The sequence below is a fragment of the Leptonychotes weddellii genome, chromosome X (genome assembly GCF_054177405.1).
Source record: "Leptonychotes weddellii isolate Sample4059 chromosome X, ASM5417740v2, whole genome shotgun sequence".
NCBI lineage: Eukaryota > Metazoa > Chordata > Mammalia > Carnivora > Phocidae > Leptonychotes > Leptonychotes weddellii.
In genome coordinates, this window is record NC_138385.1 from 60,554,733 (window position 1) to 60,574,424 (window position 19,692).

The window sequence follows — 19,692 nt, forward strand, 5'->3', positions numbered from 1 at the left end:
TGAAAAGGTATAAATAGGGGCGCCTGAGTGGCTCAGTCGTTAAGAGTCTGCCTTCGGCTCAGGTCATGATCCCAGGGTCCTGGGATCGAGCCCCACATCGGGCTCCCTGCTCAGTGGGAAGCCTGCTTCTCCCTCTCCCACTCCCCTTGCTTGTGTTGCTGCTCTCGCTCTCTCTCTCTCTGTCAAATAAATAAATAAAATCTTAATAAAAAAGGTAAAAATAGAACTTCACTATGATCCAGCAATTGCAGCACTAGGTATTTACTGAAAGAATACAAAAATACTAATTCAAAGGGACACCTGCACCCCGATGTTTATAGCAGCATTATCTACAATAGCCAAAATATGGAAACAGCCCATTTCTGACTGATGAATGGATGAAGAAGACATTGTGTGTGTATACACACACACACACACACACACACACACACACAATGACATATTAGTCATTAAAAAGAATGAAATTTTACCATTTGCAACTACTTGGAGATAGAGAGTATTATGCTAAGGGGAATATGTCAGTCAGAGCAAGACAAATGCCTTATAGTTTCACTCAAGTGGAATTTATGAAACAAAACAAATGAGCAAAGGGGAAAAAATGGAGAGAGAGACAAACCAAGAAACAGACTCTTAATTATAGAGAACAAACATGTTTACGGAAAGTGAAGGAGGTGGGGATGGGATAAATATGTGGTGGTGGGCATAGGGAGGGCACTTGTGATGAGCACCGGGTATTGTATGGAAGTGTCCAATTACTCTATTGTACACCTGAAACTATTATTACACTGTATGTTAGCTAACTGGAATTTAAATAAAACTTAAATAAAAAAAGAAATGTCCAGTAGGTAACTGCAACTTAGAATAGTAGTTGGGGTTGAACCCACAGAGATTTAAGGGTAGAACTGTTGAGTACAGCCACTGTGCAACTTCATGGGGCATTTACATTTACCACAATATGAATAGTGGCCCTTTGGTGGGTTCTCAATATTTGGTGGTGATTTAAACCATGAATGGGAATAAGATCACTCAGGAAGTAAGTATAAATAGACTTAGGAAAGAAGTGAAAAACAATGCTACAGAAATAGCCCTGGGACCAGCTATTTTCTGGGATATTATGGCAACACTATATAGGGCTTCATTCTTTAGGATTGTCTCTTCCCTCCAGCTATTCCCAGACAAGGCTAATTTAGTACTGATACAAGCACATCAAGAGGCTGGGGAAAGTTGGTTTGATCTTCAAGGCAAAGGATGATTCTTGTTTTGCATGACATTTGCCCTTCCTTCCACCTTGCCATTCTACCTATTAGAAATAATCACAGAATATAGTCTTCGGGCCAGTTTCTCTGGGCTTCACTAACCTCCCATAGTCTAACACTCAAAGGATTGTTCTGACACCTGAGAGATTTCTTTGTATCTCGGTTACTGGGCTTGCTAAATCTGCCAGAGAGGTAGCCCAACTTATAAGCATAGATCTAGATGTTCTGAAACATTTGGATGGAATCACTTCCCATTTTTCAAATGGACTTTTTGGCACTGGCCTGGAAGGGTCACCCATCCCCTTGCTTTGCCTTTTCAGTTCTGATTTCTAGAGGCTTAGTGAAATGTTTTTCCTCCTTTACCCACAGTTCTCAAGGCAGAGTTCCTGGAGATGAGAGTTGAGGCCTCCGGTATGTAGTCTCCACTCCTGATTACAGAACCTTGTAACACGTAAGCCTTCTTTATGGGATCTGAGCTTTTGAGGACTAAAATATCTTGTGGTTCCAGAGGATAGGAACACATTCCATGTCTCAGTTCATTAACCTGTAATTATGTGACCCTTAAACTTACTACCTTCCAATTCTGAGGTTCCCTGTGTTTTTAAGTCTCCTTCCTCTTTCCTTTCTTTCTCCCTCCAACCAAATTACAGTGTAGTTTTACAAGTTGCCTTTGGATAAAGTTCATTAGGAATCCTAGACTGTGACATGTGGCAAGTACATTTTGTTCTCTTAGCCTCAATTTCCCAATCTGTAAAATTAAAAGTTTGGAACCCTGTAACTCTGACATCCCTTGGGTCTATAAGAAAATCGGTAACCTCTCTTTTGGTATTATAGCAAGTACCATGAATCCACTTCAGTATCATATAGGGACTTCACACCTTCAGACCAAATCACTATTTAAGTCTTTTCCCCCGAACCTCTATCCTTAGTCTTGTATATTTGTTTAATGAAAAGTACTTTCACTTCCATTATTTCATTAGATCCATACCAGATGCCAGAATAAAGAGGATAATATATATTTTAACTTGCAAATAAAGGAACTGAGGTTCAGAGGGGATAAATTAACTTGCTAAGGTCGCAGGAGCTACAGAGATCATAGAATTTATTTTTCTCTACTTAGGAGTTCTAATTGTTTGGCTATCAGATTTCTGGCATGACATTAACCAATATACTTATAAATGAGATCTGGGTATCTGGAGAAGAGCTTTCCATTTGTTCCCCAGCCTCCCTTTACTTCCTATCACTGCCAGTCCTCAGGGGTCCATAGGCTGATAAGCTTTTCCTTATTATCCCTCATGGAAGTGAAATCCCAAAAAAGAAATTTGGAGTCAGTATAGGGCCATAAAGGCAGTGTCTATGTTGTAGGTGGGTAGTCTCAAAGGTATCAGGCTTCATCTTCTGTAGACTTCTGGGGGATTACAATTGAGATCAAATGCACAGTTTCCAGCCCTGATTATAGCACCATCTTAGGCCTGTTTCATGGGATCTAAGTTGTAAGGGCCTTTTCCTAGCCAGCCTCTGTTGCTCAGAAGATTAGCTACCAATTATGTATTTACCTACCTACCAAGATAGGCCTCACTTCTCAGTGGCTGTTAAGTACTTGACCAGTCCTAGCTAATTACCTACTCTCTTCTTTCCTTTTCAGGTTTTAAAATCCTTGGCCTCAGGGGACCCTTCACTGTTCTGGAAGGGTCTTCTTCAAACTCTTTTGTGCTGAAGAGAGCAGCTCCTTCCTGGCCCTGCACCTTCAGGCTCTAGGATGCTATAAAATAAGGGGCACATGTCTTAGACACAGGTTTATTTCTCTTATGTTTTCTGTCTTTGTTCCCTCAGAAGGTCTATGTTGAGCTCCTATATGATTGTGAATGGCTGAACTCCCTCAAGCCAGACTGCAGAAACCAAGCTATCTACTGACCTGAGTCGAAGAAAGGAGCTTAGTTTTCAACTCTTCTCTGAATTTCCTGTCTCCTCAAAAGACCATCAAACTCTGAAATACTTGGGACTAAAGACTGATCTCAGAGGTCTTACCCTGAAGTAAAAGCTACTTGAGTTGGGGCCACTGCTTGCCTTGGAAGTAGAAGAGTAGGAATGTTTGCCAAACATTGGTGAATCTTGATATGTCTCTTACTGAGGATAATGACCCTGGCGCCAGGTTGGAGCTCTGGCACTGCAGTATATTGCCAAGAACCTGTCTGTTCCTATTGGGCCAAACAGCATATGGGTGATATCAACCACAACTTCATGTGAACTCAGGACGGTGGCCTTTCTGTTTTTGCATAAAACCACTTAGGACACATCTGCAAAGAATATTTTGCATGTTGAAGCCTTAGGTCTGTTTGAATTATTTTTCCTCCTATTTTTTTCCTGACAGCTTAATTTCTAAACAATCAAGAAAGAAACAAAAACTGAAAACAGTTCTTTAAAAAAGGCAGACTGTATCTGTCCTGCAGAAGTTCCACTTTTGGGTCAAATACTGGGAAAAATTGTTAAGATGGATTGAGGTGAGGCAGCTGGCACTGTTGCTTCATGTTTGCCTTCTGCAGATAAGCTTTTATCTCCACCAAGAAGCAACTCCTAACCCAGTGTCCGTGGATTCAGAAACTCCATGAAGCTTCTGAAATGGTATGCAGAATTCCATGACAATGTACCTTTTCTGGGGAGATGGTCCATAACATTCTACTGAATTTCAGATGGGCCTGTGACCCAATAAGGGTTAAGAACCATAGCACTTGAGATAAAAGACTCTTTACAACCCATAAAGTATTTGATTGGAAGGCCTTCCAAAATTATTTCGTCTAATTACCTAGTTTACTATTGGAGAAACTGAGGCAGAGCAAGTTATCAGCCATGCCTAAACAAGTACCCAGGTCCCTGGGCTCCTGTACAAGTTTCTTTCCATTATACGACACTTGTCTAACAAGGGGCCTTATGATTGGTGGCGTTAGTGGTCATCATTTTGAGTGTTGGGCTTTTACCCTCTTTCTTGAGCCTCCCATATTTGTTAGCAAGTGGAAAACTTTCAGACACAAGCTCCTGGTGTTCCATTTGCCATTTCAGTCATTAGAAAGGAACTAAAACACAACCTGTGTAGTGACTCAGAAATCTGAATAGACATTTCTGATGCTTGTTTATTGATGGGAAGCTGCTGGAGAAAGTGTCACTGTTTGTGTTCCCATGCTCTCAGGCCATAACCTGTCTTTAGGGTCTGTGTAATTATAATATGGCCAAGTGTGAGAAAAAGGGCTTTTCTACTTGAACCTTCTAGCAATACCTTCACTATGGAACTGAGAGAGAAGCATAGACATGGGTGGAGGGAGGAGAAGAAGAGAAGAAAGGAGAGGGAGATGGAGGAAGGGGAAGAGAGAGAGAGAATACACACATGCCCAAACCAACTCTGAGATGCCTTTGAAACAATGTTACTGAAAGATGATAGCCACTTTCAAGACTGAACTCAACATGATCCATTCGTGAATTAGTAACATGTAGGCCTTTGTGGAAGTAATCGAGCAGAAACGATGCTATTCCCAATAAAGACATGCCCAGGTGGCCACGTAAAACTCTCTCAGCTCTACCCAGTCGCAAAGGCCAAGTTAACAAGAACGAGGAACAAGTGAGCCAAGTGATCACCATTCTACCTGAGGCTCACCCCCAAAGGAAGTTGCTGTGAGACTCCTGGCCTCACCCAGGAAGTACTTGTTGAGCCCCATTCTCAGAGCTGTGGCCTCTCTGCTTGCCTTGCCCCATTAGATAACTAACTAAAGCAAGTAGGTATGTAGATTTTGGCCACAGAAGCAGTGGCCAGTGGGACTTCAGTACATTTGAAGATGGTAGGGCCATCATTTCACTCTTGTTTTCTTGGGGTGGGGGAATACCAAAATCACCACTACAAATACTGAAAGATTATTGAGAACCAGAGAAAGCCACTGCAGTCCCAGTTGAATAGATGTCCCAGAAATGTGACCATGAGATTACTGTGTGTTTTCTGGGACATAGATCAAGAGCCTGGCCTAGAAAGTTGGGACTACCAGGCTGGCTGGAGACCGGGAAGCAGTAGCTGGATAGCTCTGCCCCTGCCCTAGGCTATACCTGAAGAAGGCCCAAAAATGAACCTCAGTGCCTCTCCCTTTTATGCTCTAATTTAAAGAGCAAAAGCTTCTGTGGTGAGGCTCACTGTCATGGAATGAAACTGGCTTGGCCCAGGCTTGATGGATGAATAGTCATTCAGAAGAGGCTATGGGAATGGGGTGATAATTGAAGAGTGGCAACTATAGGAAATTATCTGCATACCTTGGCCAGCAGGTTAGAGAAACTGGCAATGGATGAACCATAAACCCTGAACTGACAGTGATAACATTTATTAAGCACCTACTAAGTTCTAAGTGCTTCATATACATAATCTCCTTTGTCCTTAAAACAATGATGCAAGTAGATGCTAGTCCCTCATTTTACAGAAAAAAGAATTGTGGCCCAGAAGGCTAAAGTAACTGGCTCAAGGTCTCACAGAAAGTAAATAACAGGACTGTGACTCGAATCCAGGCCTCTCCGACTCTGTACCCCATGCTGTTTTTCTCTTTACCACACAGAGGCTACATTACTGGAACTGGATGACTGACTTTCTCTGCCTAATAAAATATTAAAAAGCAAGCATTTGAAGGGAAGTAGGGCAGGTCTAGTTTACAGGGGAACAAAAACTGGACTGGAAGAGATTTCTGAGTTGGGCTTTCTCCTAACCTTCCATATACCCATTTGGTAATGTTTTAAAAAGATCATTCAATTTTACCTTGTGAAATGAATTTATTTTTTAGTTCATAGTTACTAAGTCTTTGGCTTAGCTGTTTTTCAAAGAAAAAAGGGTCCTTGTATATGTCTATGTACTTTACCATGGTTGTAGCATGTTTATTTTCAGTCCAAGAGACTGAAGACATCCACACATACAGTTTGAGAAGGACAAAACGTATTGGTGCCTCTCTGGTACTTAATGCCTTGGGGTCAAATCCTTACAAGGTTTTCTGTGGTGATAACAAAAGTTAAGAGATAATTTAGAATAAGAAATATCATTGAAGTTTTTGCTTTAAAAAAGGTGGGGAGGTTGTCCAGCCACAGGGTGGGGGTGTGAAACTCAGCACCCGACTTCAGTAATAAAACAGCATCATATAGAAATACTCTAGTATTTCTAAAATAATTGTTTTAGGATACTTCCCTTATTTAGAAGTTCCTTGATTATGTAATAACTAGAATAAAGTAGTAGAGGAAGATGTGTCTCTGTGACCAGAAAAAAATCGCTTTCAAAAGAATGTAGATCAATGATACTAGTTTTAACATAGCTGCAAGCAAATAGCCTTGACACACTACAAGCCCAAAAAGCTTTAGGAGCACTTAAAAATTGCAGAGAGAAGCAACATACCTTGAAGAGATGTTTTTGATGACGAAAAGTCTTTATTTTCACAGGGAAAAGAAGCACTTGATACCAAGGGCATTAATAGATGCTAGAAAGACTGCCTATGGGAAATATATATGTGACATCAGACAAAAGAAAGAGATCCTGGGGCCCATTCATGTGACTTTCAATAAAATATGCAGACTGTCCAGTATTGATGGCGTCCATCTGCAGTTTTTTTTTAATTTTATGTAAATTCAAGTTAACATGTAGTGTATTAGAAGTTTCAGAGGTAGAATTTAGTGATTTATCAGTTGCATATATCTAGTGGCAGTTTTTTCATGGAAACAATCTTTGAGCATATTAGACATGATGATGCAGCCACCATGCACTGCTCATGTCATCTTTTGCAATTCTAAGGAAACCCAGGCTTTGGTTTTTATAACCAGGATTCCTTTTATAACCTTTTATAACCAGGATTCTCAATCTACAGTCTACTTTGCACCAAACCCTTGTCATTCCCTCAGGCCTCACAACATCACTGCATGATGGGTAATAGCCCCATTTTACAGATAAGGAAAGTTGAGGTTCAGGGAGATGAGAAATGACTGCTCAAGATCACACAGCTAAGGATTGATAAAAATTCAGGACTGGAAGCTACAGAGGCCTTACTGTTTCTAATACATCACACTACCCCCCTTAGTAGTAAAGGAATCCTGGTGGTAAATAGAGAAGATGTTTAGAAATGAGACTGATGGAAACAACATCTATAAGTCTTGCTACTCCAAATGTGGTCCATCATCCCCCTCAGCATCATCATTACCTGGGAGCTTGTTAGAAGCAGATTCTTGAGGAGCACGATAGACATTTGTAATCAAAACCTTTATTTTAATAAGAGCTCTATATTTCTATGCACATTAAAGTTTGAGAAGCACTGATATAAGGCATTTGAAACAGAAAAGCAGGTTGAGGAAGGAGAACTTTGGGTGAGCCAAAGACCAAAAATGGTGGATAAGGCTAATCTGGTTATGTTGGGAGTGTTTAGAAAGATTGTGTCCATAGCTGATGACTACTTAGAGTGCTTTGTACATGGCCTCATACTTAGATGACATGTAAATGAAGTTTCTCCACTTCAAAGAATAGTGAAACCAGCCTAGGGAAAAAGACTGAAAAATCACTTGATTTTCCAGTCTCTGACCACTAAAGGCAGTGGAAAGGCAACATGCAGCAGTGGAAGGAACTCCTTTCAGAAGCCCTGGGGGTTCCAGATTTGCCTCTGTCACTGATTCTCTTTAATGCTCAGCAAGTACCTCCCTCTCTGTAGGTCTCAAATTGTCCTTATTATTTTTTTTTAATTCAATTAGCCAACATATAGTACCTCATTAGTTTTTGATGTAGAGTTCAATGAATCATTAGTTGCATATAACACCCAGTGCTCATCACATCATGTGCCCTCCTTAATGCCCATCACCCAGTTACCCCATCCCCCCACCCACCTCCCTATCTGCAACCCTCAGTTTGTTTCCCAGAGTCAAGAGTCTCTCATGGTTTGTCTCCCTCTCTGATTTCTTCCCATTCAGTTTTCCCTCCCTTCCCCTATGATCCTCTGCACTATTCCTTATATTCCACATGTGAGTGTCTTTAAACAGGATAGTCTTAAAGTGCCTTTTAAGTTTTGATGTTCTGTTTTTCTCAACTGTGGGTTTTGCTACAGATTACATTTAATTAAAACATGGACAAATCTATAGGCTTTTGTCTGGCCCTAGTTTAACATCCTCAGTTCACATAAGAAGGGGTATTCTGGGAGGAAATCTCACAGTCACAACAAAGCAACATTAATGGGAATTGCAAGGAACTGGGAGGGGCCTGACTCTAGTTAATCAGCTTGAAATGGGCTAGGAAAAATTTAAATTAGAAAACTTTGAAATTTGAGTGGCGCCTGGGTGGCTCAGTCGTTAAGCGTCTGCCTTCGGCTCAGGTCATGATCCCAGGGTCCTGGGATTAAGCCCCGCATCGGGCTCCCTGCTCGGCAGGAAGCCTGCTTCTCCCTCTCCCACTCCCCCCACTTGTGTTCTCTCTCTCGCTCTGTCTCTCTCTGTCAAATAAATAAATAAAATCTTTAAAAAAAAAAAACTTTGAAATTTGAGAATCAATTGCTTCAAACCACATACTTGGGATTCAAATCCTATATCCTAAATAGGGCTTACTTTGCATGATTTAATAAAGTAAACTGCTCTGACTTGAGCTTTTAGGGGATAGTTTATTGGGGGTAGGAGGGGCATATAAAAAGGAGAGAACTTCTACTTATCCCCCATCTGCCACTCATCTCTCCAAGTGATTCCGATGCCTATTAGGTGAAGACAACTGGCTATAATATAACCTCTTAAAATGGAAAAACAGATTCAGAGAGGAGAAGGGACTTGTCTAAGGCCACGTACCAGAGACAATGGCAGAAAACAGGTGATCAAAGTTCAACTCTCTTTGGGTGACTAGTTTATCCAAATCATATCTGCTTCCAACATCAGAGCACACACTGGGGAGGACTAATAAACATTCCATCTGTATTTTGTCCACATCACATGTTTACAGTCATTGTTTCAGTCAAGCCTCACACAACCATATCATCTAGGCAGAGCAGAGATCATTACCCTCATTTTACTGAGGCTCAGAGAGGTGACACAACATGACTAAGGACATGCAAGTAGAAAATAAACTTGGACCTAGGTTTTCTGATTTCATCTATACTGTGCTGCTTCTCTAGGAGAGGAGAAGCAGCCCTCCAAACCCTCAGCACTTCTGGGAAATATCAACTCTAAGATTTTTTTTCCTAAGATTTGAGAGAGAGAGAGAAAGAGCAGGAGGAGGGGCAGAGGGAGAGGGAAGCAGACGCCCTGTTGAGGAGGGAGCCCGATGTGGGGCTCGATCCCAGGATCCTGGGATCTTGACCCGAGCCGAAGGCAGATGCTTAATCAACTGAGCCATCCAGACACCCCACAGCTCTAAGCTTTTAATTGCTTCAATCCAATTGCTTCCAAACAGATGGACTTTTTTTTTCCCTGTTGGAAAATATCCTAACAGTTTTATAACTTGAAACTGCAGAGCCCTCTTAGATCCATCATTTTGTCCTCATAACAACCCAAAAGGTAGGCAAGATAAGACATTTTGCTCCATTTGACAGATGTATAAATTGAGGCTCAGAGCATTGTATTATTTCTCTGTTGCTGCTGTAACAAATGACTACAAATTGAGCAGCTTATAACAACATCCATTTATTCTCTCCCAGTTTCTGTAGGTCACAAGTTCAGCATAGTGTGGCTGGATTCTCTTCTTAGGGTCTCAATGAACTAAAATCAAGATATCAGCTGGGGTTGTGGTTGTCATTTGGGGCTCAGAATCTTCTTCCAAGCTGGTTATTGGCAGAATTCAGTTCCTTGTTGTTATGTGACTGAGGTCATCGTTTTTTTGACAAGTGCCCCTCTCCATATTCAAGCTAACAATGGCATGTCAAATCCTGCTTCCCCTTTTGCATCTCTCTGACTTCCTCTTTTGCCTCTGCTGTTAAGGACTTACTCTTTTATTGGAGTGATTTCATTGGGCCCACACAGATAATCCAGGATAGTCTCCCTATTTTAAAGTCAGTAGTAACCTTAATCACATTTCAGCATCTCTTTTGCCATATAATTACAGTTCTAATGATTAGGACATAAAATATTCTTGAGGGTCGGGGCACCTGGGTGGCTCAGTCGTTAGCTGTCTGCCTTCGGCTCAGGTCATGATCCCAGGATCCTGGGATCGAGCCCCGCATCGGGCTCCCTGCTCAGCGGGAAGCCTGCTTCTCCCTCTCCCACTCCCCCTGCTTGTGTTCCCTCTCTCTCTGTCAAATAAATAAATAAAATCTTTAAAAAAAAATATTCTTGAGGGTCATAATGTTGCTTAACATTGAAGCAGCTACCTACAGAAACCCTGCCTTTCACTGTAAAGACACATGGTTGTCAAGATCTTTATCCTGGGGAAGAAAATAATTACCATGTGCATCCCACTTACATGAGCAGTTGGAAACTCTGATGCTGTTCAACTTCTCCCATCTCTCAAATTCACTCAGAGACAGTTGGGCAACACACCAAAGAAAGTGGTAGCTGGAGTGCAAGGGGGGCTCTTTGGAAGCTGATGGTATTCCAAGATGGCACCTTGATGCTGGTGACCAATTCCGTAACTATGTCTCATTCTATCTAGGACAGGGAGAAGCAGCTTCCCCAAAGGCCCAAGGTAGGATAGGTATTCCCCATATAACTTGACCAGGGGTGCTAACACTTGTATAGCATATACTGTATGCCAAATATGTCTTTATGTGCTTTTGAATGGGTTTATTGAATTTGTCCTGATATTTCTATGAGGTGAGTAATGGTAATAACTCTGTTTCATAGATGAGAAAACTGAGGCACAGAATAGTTATGCCATTTGCCCAAGTTCTCAGAGCCAGGAAATGGTAAATTCCTCTATGGCTAATCCTCTGTGCCTTCCACCAGATTGAGAGAATTTTCCTAGAGGAGACACTGAGGCCAAATTGATTTAAAAGTCCCTGCACCTTTGATTCTCTAAGCTTGCCCTCAGGGTCCTGCAATTCTGGAAACCCAAGTGGGCACAACTGAACTTTCTGAAAGAGTATGTTGAATTTAGACTTTTAGTGGGTTTTACAGAGCCAACGGACTACACATTGAAGGTGCCCAATCTTTTCTCAGAGGCTGGAAGAAAAGGAGACTGTCAGTTCATGTGAATGGGGTCAAGATGGGTTGGCCCCAGGAATGCTCTCTCCAGAGTAGACTTTCCACTTGGTAGCCTCCACATGAGATAGGAGATCTCCCTGTTTTAGTGTGCTTTGAAGTTGTACTACTTTCTCTGTGTGTGAAGCCCATTTCCTGAAGGCCCAAGCCCTCAGAACGCCCAAAAAAGGTACCTAAAATTAAGCCTGCAAAAGAGGGCTGGAGAACAAAGCTAGGCAGTCGTCTTCTCTATGCTGGCCTTTTCCCAGCCCTTGGCAAGCTTGTGGGAACTGAGTTTATACAAGTATTGTCAGACCTGGATTTACTCCTCTGGCTTCTGCTTCCTCAGCTACTCGCATCTAGTCCCATGATGCTACCAACCTATTGTAGTTCCCAGAGCCATTAAGATATGAGGTAGGTAGGGTATGAACAACCTCAGTCGAAACTGTAGCTCACCTTTTCTCCACCCCTACTATCATCCTGCAGGACTCAGAATTCTGTCTCCCTTATGGAGCTAAGATCTACAAGGACTCAGTAAAGACTGATTTTCTCTGTTGCTCCCTGTGTCTTCTTTGCTAGCCATTGCAGATCAGACCCTGGCCTCTAATTCCTATGGAAGGAATTTAAAACACTCTTATCTATATTCATGTCTCAATCACCACCGGCAAGTTATTTCACCCTAATAACTGTGGTTGGCCCTTAATAAATTCTCAATTAATATTAACCAGTCATAGTCACAGAAGAAGTGGCGGTGACGGTGGTGGTAGCAGCAGCTGCTTCAGTTGCTATCCAGGAATAGAATCTTCCCTACACCCCTTCAGAGCTGGTGGATCATGCTCTGTCATTCAAGATCTTCCCAAATGTTATCTTCCACTTGATTCTTAGATTTTTCAATGCAGGGTAACCTGTTTGGTTGGAAACTATTATGTCCTTTGTCCTTGTAACTAGCCATCCTGACCCCTACTACCCTGTCTATGTTGTTCCCATAACTGGCTCAGTTCCCCCCATACTTGGTCTCGTACAGGAGTTTATGGCCAAAACAGTCCCAACTACTCTGTGCACTTGCCAACAGTCAGGTCTGGAGGATTCCTATGCCTTGAGGCCTGACAGGTACTTTTTCTTCCTATGACAAACTCCTGATGATGTGGCTAGGGTACCTCCACCTTTTTGAGCACCCCTTAGGATATTTTGGGGAACAGCTGTCTTTCCCACTCTCCCTCACTTTCTTTTACTCTTTTAATATAGTTACTCCTATATTTTTTAATCCTAATGTCATTATAATTGTGCTTATGGTTCTTCCTCAAATGCACTCAGTGAAAGGGTGGACAAATCCTACAGGGGAGATAGAAAGAAGCCCTATCCTGCTACTGGCTGATTTCATGCTTAATTGTAAATTAATCCTGGGTTGGCTGTCCAGGGTGTATTTATGTCCAGCAAAATATCACATTATTTTCCCTGTAATGAATAAGACATCACAAAATGTGTTAGGAAATGGTCTTTAAAGAAATTTGAAGAGCTCTGGGAAAGAAGCACAGCCAAGTAGCCAGGCCAATCCCGCTGTGACAAAGGGAGAAAGGGGCTCAGCCCTGACCACAAATATATAGGTTATGAGAATCAGATCTGGAGCCTTTGTACAATTTGTGCTTCTAGCATTCTGGTCATTGGGAGTTGAAACAAGGCCCACAATGGAGTTGGGGGTCCCCTGAGACTAAGGGAAGGAAATAAACATTGTGGAGTATCTATCATGAGCCAAGCATGAGGTGGGAGGGGCCTGAATCCTTGGGTCTTTCCAGGAGATCTAGCATAAGAGTTAGGGTGGTAACTGGGTGAAAAAAAAAAAACAAAAAACCAGTACTACCACCTGGAAGGCACATTACATACACTGTATGTACATTGTCTCATTTGAGCCTCTCCAATACCTCATTTTAGTCCCATTTTACAGATAAAGAGACTGAGATCCAGAAATATCATTACTTGCTCAAAGTCACATAGAGATTAAATGGTAGAAGCCAAGATAGGAATGGAGACCTGTGGGAGTCCTCAGCCTATAAAAAGATGGCATATTTTCATTACTGAAAACTTTTTTAACACTGAGGGCCCCCAAACTCAGTTGAACTGCCATCTCTAAAAGAAACTTTTCATTATGGTGCTGCAAGAGGTGGGGCAAGGGGGAAGTAATAAGTATACAGCCAGTGCCTGAAGCAAGTTGGGGATAGGGAAGTACAGGACTACTTCTAGTTCATTGTTTATTTCTTAAAGATGTTATTTATTTGAGAGAGAGAAAGAGAGACAGAGCATGAGTGGGGGAGAGGGGCAGAGAGAGAGGGAGATAGAGAATCCTTGAGCAGATTCCTCACTGAGCAAGGAGCCTGAGGCAGGGCTGCATCCTAGGACCCCGGGATCATGACCTGAGCCAAAGGCAGACACCAGTGGACTGAGCCACCCAGGTGCCCCAGGACTGCCTCTGCTTTATATGGAGGCTTTGTGTGAATTAGAAAACACCCATTGCTCAAGACACATTATAGCCATCTGCCAGAAAGATTTAATAAGCAGACAAATCTCTGATTGAAAGGTGAGATGTGGCCATCACAACCACATTCTGTGGCCCTGGAAAGGTGCCCAGAAGTGCAAAGGAGGTGAAACAATCATGAAACAACTGAGGCATTAATGAGCATGCCTCAGATCTATCTAAGGACTAGAAGATTATTCTACATATCAAGGCCTACATGGTTCTAAGGGAAAAGGAATTGTGGAAGCTAAGTTAAAGAGAAAGAAGGGCTTTGAACTTACAGTATTAACTTATATTTTTGAAGATCTTAAAGCTTTACACTGCTGACTGGTAGTTAAGGGAAAAAATTAAGCAATGGAAGGGGTAAAGGCCCTCTGCTAGGGCCTACATTTCTCATTTATTTCTTATAATAGCTCTGGGAGAGATAGTGCACTAATTTGAGATATGTAGAAACTGAAACTCTACAAGTTTTTTTTTTTCCAAGTCTTTTTTTTTAACTCCAATATAGTTAACATACAGTGTGATATTAGTTTCAGGTGTATGACATAGTGATTCAACAATTCCATACATCACCCAGTACTCATTACAACAACAAGTATACTCCTTACCATCTGCCCCCAACCTCCCCTCTGGTAATCATTAGTTTGTGCTCTATAGTTAAGTGTTCTTTCTTGGTTTCTCTCTGTCTCTCCCTTACTTTTTGCTTTTGCTCATTTATTTTGTTTCTTAAATTCCACATATGAGTGAAATCATGGCATTTGTTTTCTTTGATGTATTTCACTTAGCACAATACTCTCTACTTCCATCCACGTCATTGCAAATGGTAAGATTTCATTTCTTTTTCTGGCTGAATAATATTCCATTGTGTATATATACCATTTCTTCTTTTTTATTTAAAATCAATTATTTAACATATAGTGTATTATTAGTTTCAGAGGTAGAGTTTAGTGACTCATCAGTTGCGCATAACACCCAGTGCTCATTACATGAAGTGCCCTCCTTAATGCCCATAACCCAGTTACCCCATCCCCCACCCACTTCCCCTCCAGCAACCCTCCCTTTGTTTCCTATAGTTAAGAGTCTCTTATGCTTTTTCTCCCTCTCTGATTTTGTCTTCTTTTATTTTTCCTTCCCTTTCCGTATGTTCATCTATTTTGTTTCTTAAATTCCACATATAAATGAAATCATTTGAGATTTGTCTTTCTCTGATGGACTTATTTTACTTAGCATAATGTCCTCTAGTTCCATCCATGTCGTTGCAAATGGCAAGATTTCATTCTTCTTGATGGCTGAGTAATATTCCATTATGTATATATATACCACCTCTTCTTTATCAATTCATCTGTCAATGGACATCTGGGATCTTTCCATATTTTGGCTATTGCGGACATTGGTGCTATATACATTGGGGTACATGTGCACCTTTGAATCACTATGTATCCTTTGGATAAATACTTAGTAGAGCATTTGCTGGGTCATAGGGTATTTCTATTTTTAACTATTTGAGAAACTTGCATAATGTTTTCCAGAGTGGATGTACCAGTTTGCATTCCCACCAATAGTGTAAGATGGTTCGCCTTTCCCACATCCTCACCAACATCTGTTGTTTCCTGAGTTGTTAATTTTAGCCATTCTGACTGCTGTGAGGTGGTATCATTGTGGTTTTGATTTGTATTTTCCTGATGTTGAGTGATGTGGAGCATTTTTTCACGTGTCTGTTGGCCATTCGTATGTCTTCTTTGGAGAAATATCTGTTCATGTCTTCTACCCATTGCTTGACTGGATTTTTTGTGTTTTGGGGGTTGAGTTTAATAAATTCTTTATAGATCTTGGATACTAGCCCTTTCTCTCAGAAGACATTTGCAAATATCTTCTCCCATTCTGTAGGTTTTTATTTAGTTTTGTCAACTGTTTCCTTTGTTGTGCAAAAGCTTTTTATCTTGATGAAATCCCAAAAGTTTATTTTTGTTTTTGTTTCCCTTGCCTTTGAAGACATGTCTAGCAAGAAGTTCCTGCAGCCAAGGTCAAAGAGGTTGCTGCTTGTGTTCTCATCTAGGATTTTGATGGATTCCTGTCTCACATTTAGGTCTTTCATCCATTTTGAGTTTATTTTCATGTAAGGTGTAAGAAAGTGGTCTAGTTTCATTCTTCTGCATGTGACTGTCCCATTTTCCCAACACCATTTGCTAAAGTGACATTTTTTCCATTGGATATTCTTTCCTGCGTTGTCAAAGATTAGTTGACCATAGAGTTAGGATCCATTTCTGGGCTCTCTATTCTGTTCCATTGATCTATGTGTCTGTTTTTATGCCAGTACCATACTATCTTGATGATTACAGCTTTGTAATAGAGCTTGAAGTCCAGAATTCTGATGCCACCAGCTTTGGTTTTCTTTTTCAACATTCCTTTGGCTATTTGGGGTCTTTTCTGATTCCATACAGATTTTAGGATTATTTATTCCAGCTCTGTGAAAATGTCAATCATATTTTAATAGGGATTGTGTTGAATGTGTAGATTCCTTTGGGTAGCATAGACATTTTAACTGTATTTGTTCTTCCAATCCATGAGCATGGAACGTTTTTCCATTTCTTTGCATCTTCCTGAATTTCTGTCATAAGTGTTCTATAGTTTTCAGAGTACAGATCCTTTACCTCTTTGGTTAGGTTTATTCCTAGGTATCTTATGGTTTTTGGTGCAATTATAAATGGGATCGATTCCTCGATTTCTCTTTCTTATGCCTCATTGCTAGTGTATAGAAATGCAGCTGAATTATGTGGATTGATTTCATATCCTGCCACTTTGCTGAATTCCTGTATGAGTTCTAGCAATTTGGGGGTGGACTCATGAATTTTCAACATAGAGTGTCATGTCCTCTGTGAAGAGTGAAAGTTTGACTTCTTTTTTATTTTATTATTTTATTTTATTTTATGTAATTGTATTTTATTTTATTTATTTAGTTGACAGAGAGAAAGATAGCGAGAGCAGGAACAGAAGCAGGGGGAGTGGGAGAGGGAGAAGCAGGCTTCCCACCGAGCAGGGAGCCCAATGTGGGACTCGATCCCAGGACTCTGGGATCATTACCTCAGCCGAAGGCAGATGCTTAACGACTGAGCCACCCAGGCACCAGAAAGTTTGACTTCTTTTTTGCTGATTTATATGCCTTTTATTTTTGTTGTCTGACTGCTGAGGCTGGGACTTCCAGTACTGTGTTGAACAGCAGTGGTGAGAGTGGACATTCCTGCTATGTTCCTGACCTAAGGGGAAAAGCTCTCAGTTTTTCCTCAATGAAGATGGTGTTCACTGTGGGTTTTTCCTATATGGCTTTTATGATATTAAGCTATGTTCCCTCTATCACTACACTGCAGAGAGTTTTAATTGAGAAAGGATGCTGTAGGGGACACCTGGGGGGCTCAGTCGGGTAAGCATCTGCCTTCAGCTCAGGTCATGGTCCCAGGGTCCAGGGATCAAGTCCCGTGTCAGGCTCCCTGCTCAGCGGAGAGTCTGTTTCTACCTCTCTCTCTCTCTGCCCCTCCCCCATTCATGCTTTTTTTCCTCTCTCTCTCTGTCTCTCTCAAATAAATAAGTAAAATCTTAAAAAAAGAAAGGATGCTGTATTTTCTCAAATGCTTTTTCTGTGTCTATTGAGAGGATCATATGGTTCTTGTCCTTTCTTTTATTCATGTGGTGTATCACATTGATTGATTTACAGATGTTGAACCACCCTTGCAGCCCAGGAATAAATCCCACTTGATCATGGTGAACAATCAGTTTAATATACTGTTGGATCCTATTAGCTAGTATCTTGGTAAGAATTTTTGCATCCATGTTCATCAGGGATATTTGTCTGTAATTCTTTTCTGTGGGGGGTTTTTCTGGTTTTGGGATCAAGCTAATGCTGGCCTCATAGAATGAGTTTGGAATTTTCCTTCCATTTCTATTTTTTGAAACAGCCTCAGAAGAATAGGTATTGAGTCTTCTTTAAATGTTTGGTAGAATTCAGCTGGGAGACCATCTGGCCCTGGACTCTTGTTTGTTGGGAGATTTTTGATCAGTGCTTCAATTTCCTTGCTGGTTATGGGTCTGTTTAGGTTTTCTATTTCTTCCTGGTTCAGTTTTGGTAGTTTATATGTTTCTAGGAATGCATCGGTTTCTTCAAGATTGCCTAATTAGTTGGTGTATAATTACTCATAATATGCTCTTATAATTGTATTTCTTCAGTGTTGGTTGTGATCTCTCCTCTTTCATTTATGATCCTATTTATTTGGTTCCTTTCCCTGTTCTTTTTGATAAGTCTGGCTAGGGGTTTATCAATCTTATTCTTTCAAAGAACCAACTTCTAGTTTCACTGATCTACTCTACTGTTCTTTTGATTTCTATGTCATTGATTTCTGCTCTAATCTTTATTATTTCCCTTCTCCTGCTATATTTAGGCTTTATTTGCTGTTCTTTTTCCAGCTCTTTTAGGTATAAGGTTAGGTTGTGTATTGGAGACTTTTCTTGCTTCTTGAGGAAGTCCTATACTGCTATATACTTCCCTCTTAGGACTGCCTTTCCTGCATCCCAAAGGTTCTGAATTGTCATGTTTTCATTTTCATTTGTTTCCATGTGTTTTTTTTTTTTAATTCTTCTGTAATTTCCTGGTTGACCCATTAATCTTCAGTAGGATGCTCTTTAACTCCCATGTATTGTGTTCCTTCCAAATTTTCTCCTGTGACTGAGTTCGGTTTTTTTAATTCTTTTTTTATGTTATGTTAATCACCATACATTACATCGTTAGTTTTTGATGTAGTGTTCCATGATTCATTGTTTGCGTATAACACCCAGTGCTCCATGCAGAACATGCCCTATTTAATACCCATCACCAGGCTAACCCATCCTCCCACCATTCTCCCCTCTAGAACCCTCAGTTTGTTTTTCAGAGTCCATCGTCTTTCATGGTTCATCTCCGCCTCCGATTCCCCCCCCTTCATTCTTCCCCTCCTGCTATCTTTTTTTTTTAAACATATAATGTATTATTTGTTTCAGAGGTACAGATCTGTGATTCAATGGTCTTGCACAATTCACAGCGCTCACCATAGCACATACTCTCCCCAATGTCTATCACCCAGCCACCCCATCTCTCCCACCCCCAACCACTCCAGCAACCCTCAGTTTGTTTCCTGAGATTAAGAATTCCTCCTATCAGTGAGGTCATATGATACATATCTTTCTCTGATTGACTTATTTTGCTCAGCATAACACTCTGCAGTTCCATCCATGTCATTGCAAATGGCAAGATTTTGTTCCTTCTGATGGCTGCATAATATTCCATTGTATATATATACCACCTCTTCTTTATCCATTTATCTGTTGATGGACAACTTGGCTCTTTCCACAGTTTTGCTATTGTAGACATTGCTGCTATAAACATCGGGGTGCATGTACCCCTTTGGATCCCTACGTTTGTATCTTTGGGGTAAATACCCAGTAGTGCAATTGCTGGGTCATATGGTAGCTCTATTTTCAACTTTTTGAGGAACCTCCATACTGTTTTCGAGTGGCTGCACCAGCTTGCATTCCCACCAACAGTGTAGGAGGGTTCACCTTTTTCCACATCCCTGCCAACATCTGTCATTTCTGGACTTGTTAATTTTAGCCATTCTGACTGGTGTGAGGTGATATCTCATTGAGGTTTTGATTTGGATTTCCCTGATGCCGAGCGATGTTGAACACTTTTTCTTGTGTCTGTTGGCGATTTGGATGTCTTCTTTGGAAAAATGTCTGTTCATGTCTTCTGCCCATTTCTTGATT

General features: G+C 41.0%; 1 long non-coding RNA gene across 1 annotated transcript; it reads left to right on the top strand.

The window, feature by feature from the left end:
* Window positions 1-1,393: 1,393 nt before the first annotated feature.
* LOC115938955 (uncharacterized) lies at window positions 1,394-19,645 on the top strand. The gene is made up of 2 exons (XR_004073934.2): window positions 1,394-1,667; window positions 2,902-19,645. It is a non-coding gene; the product is annotated as an uncharacterized LOC115938955 (long non-coding RNA).
* The last annotated feature ends 47 nt before the right edge of the window (window positions 19,646-19,692 follow it).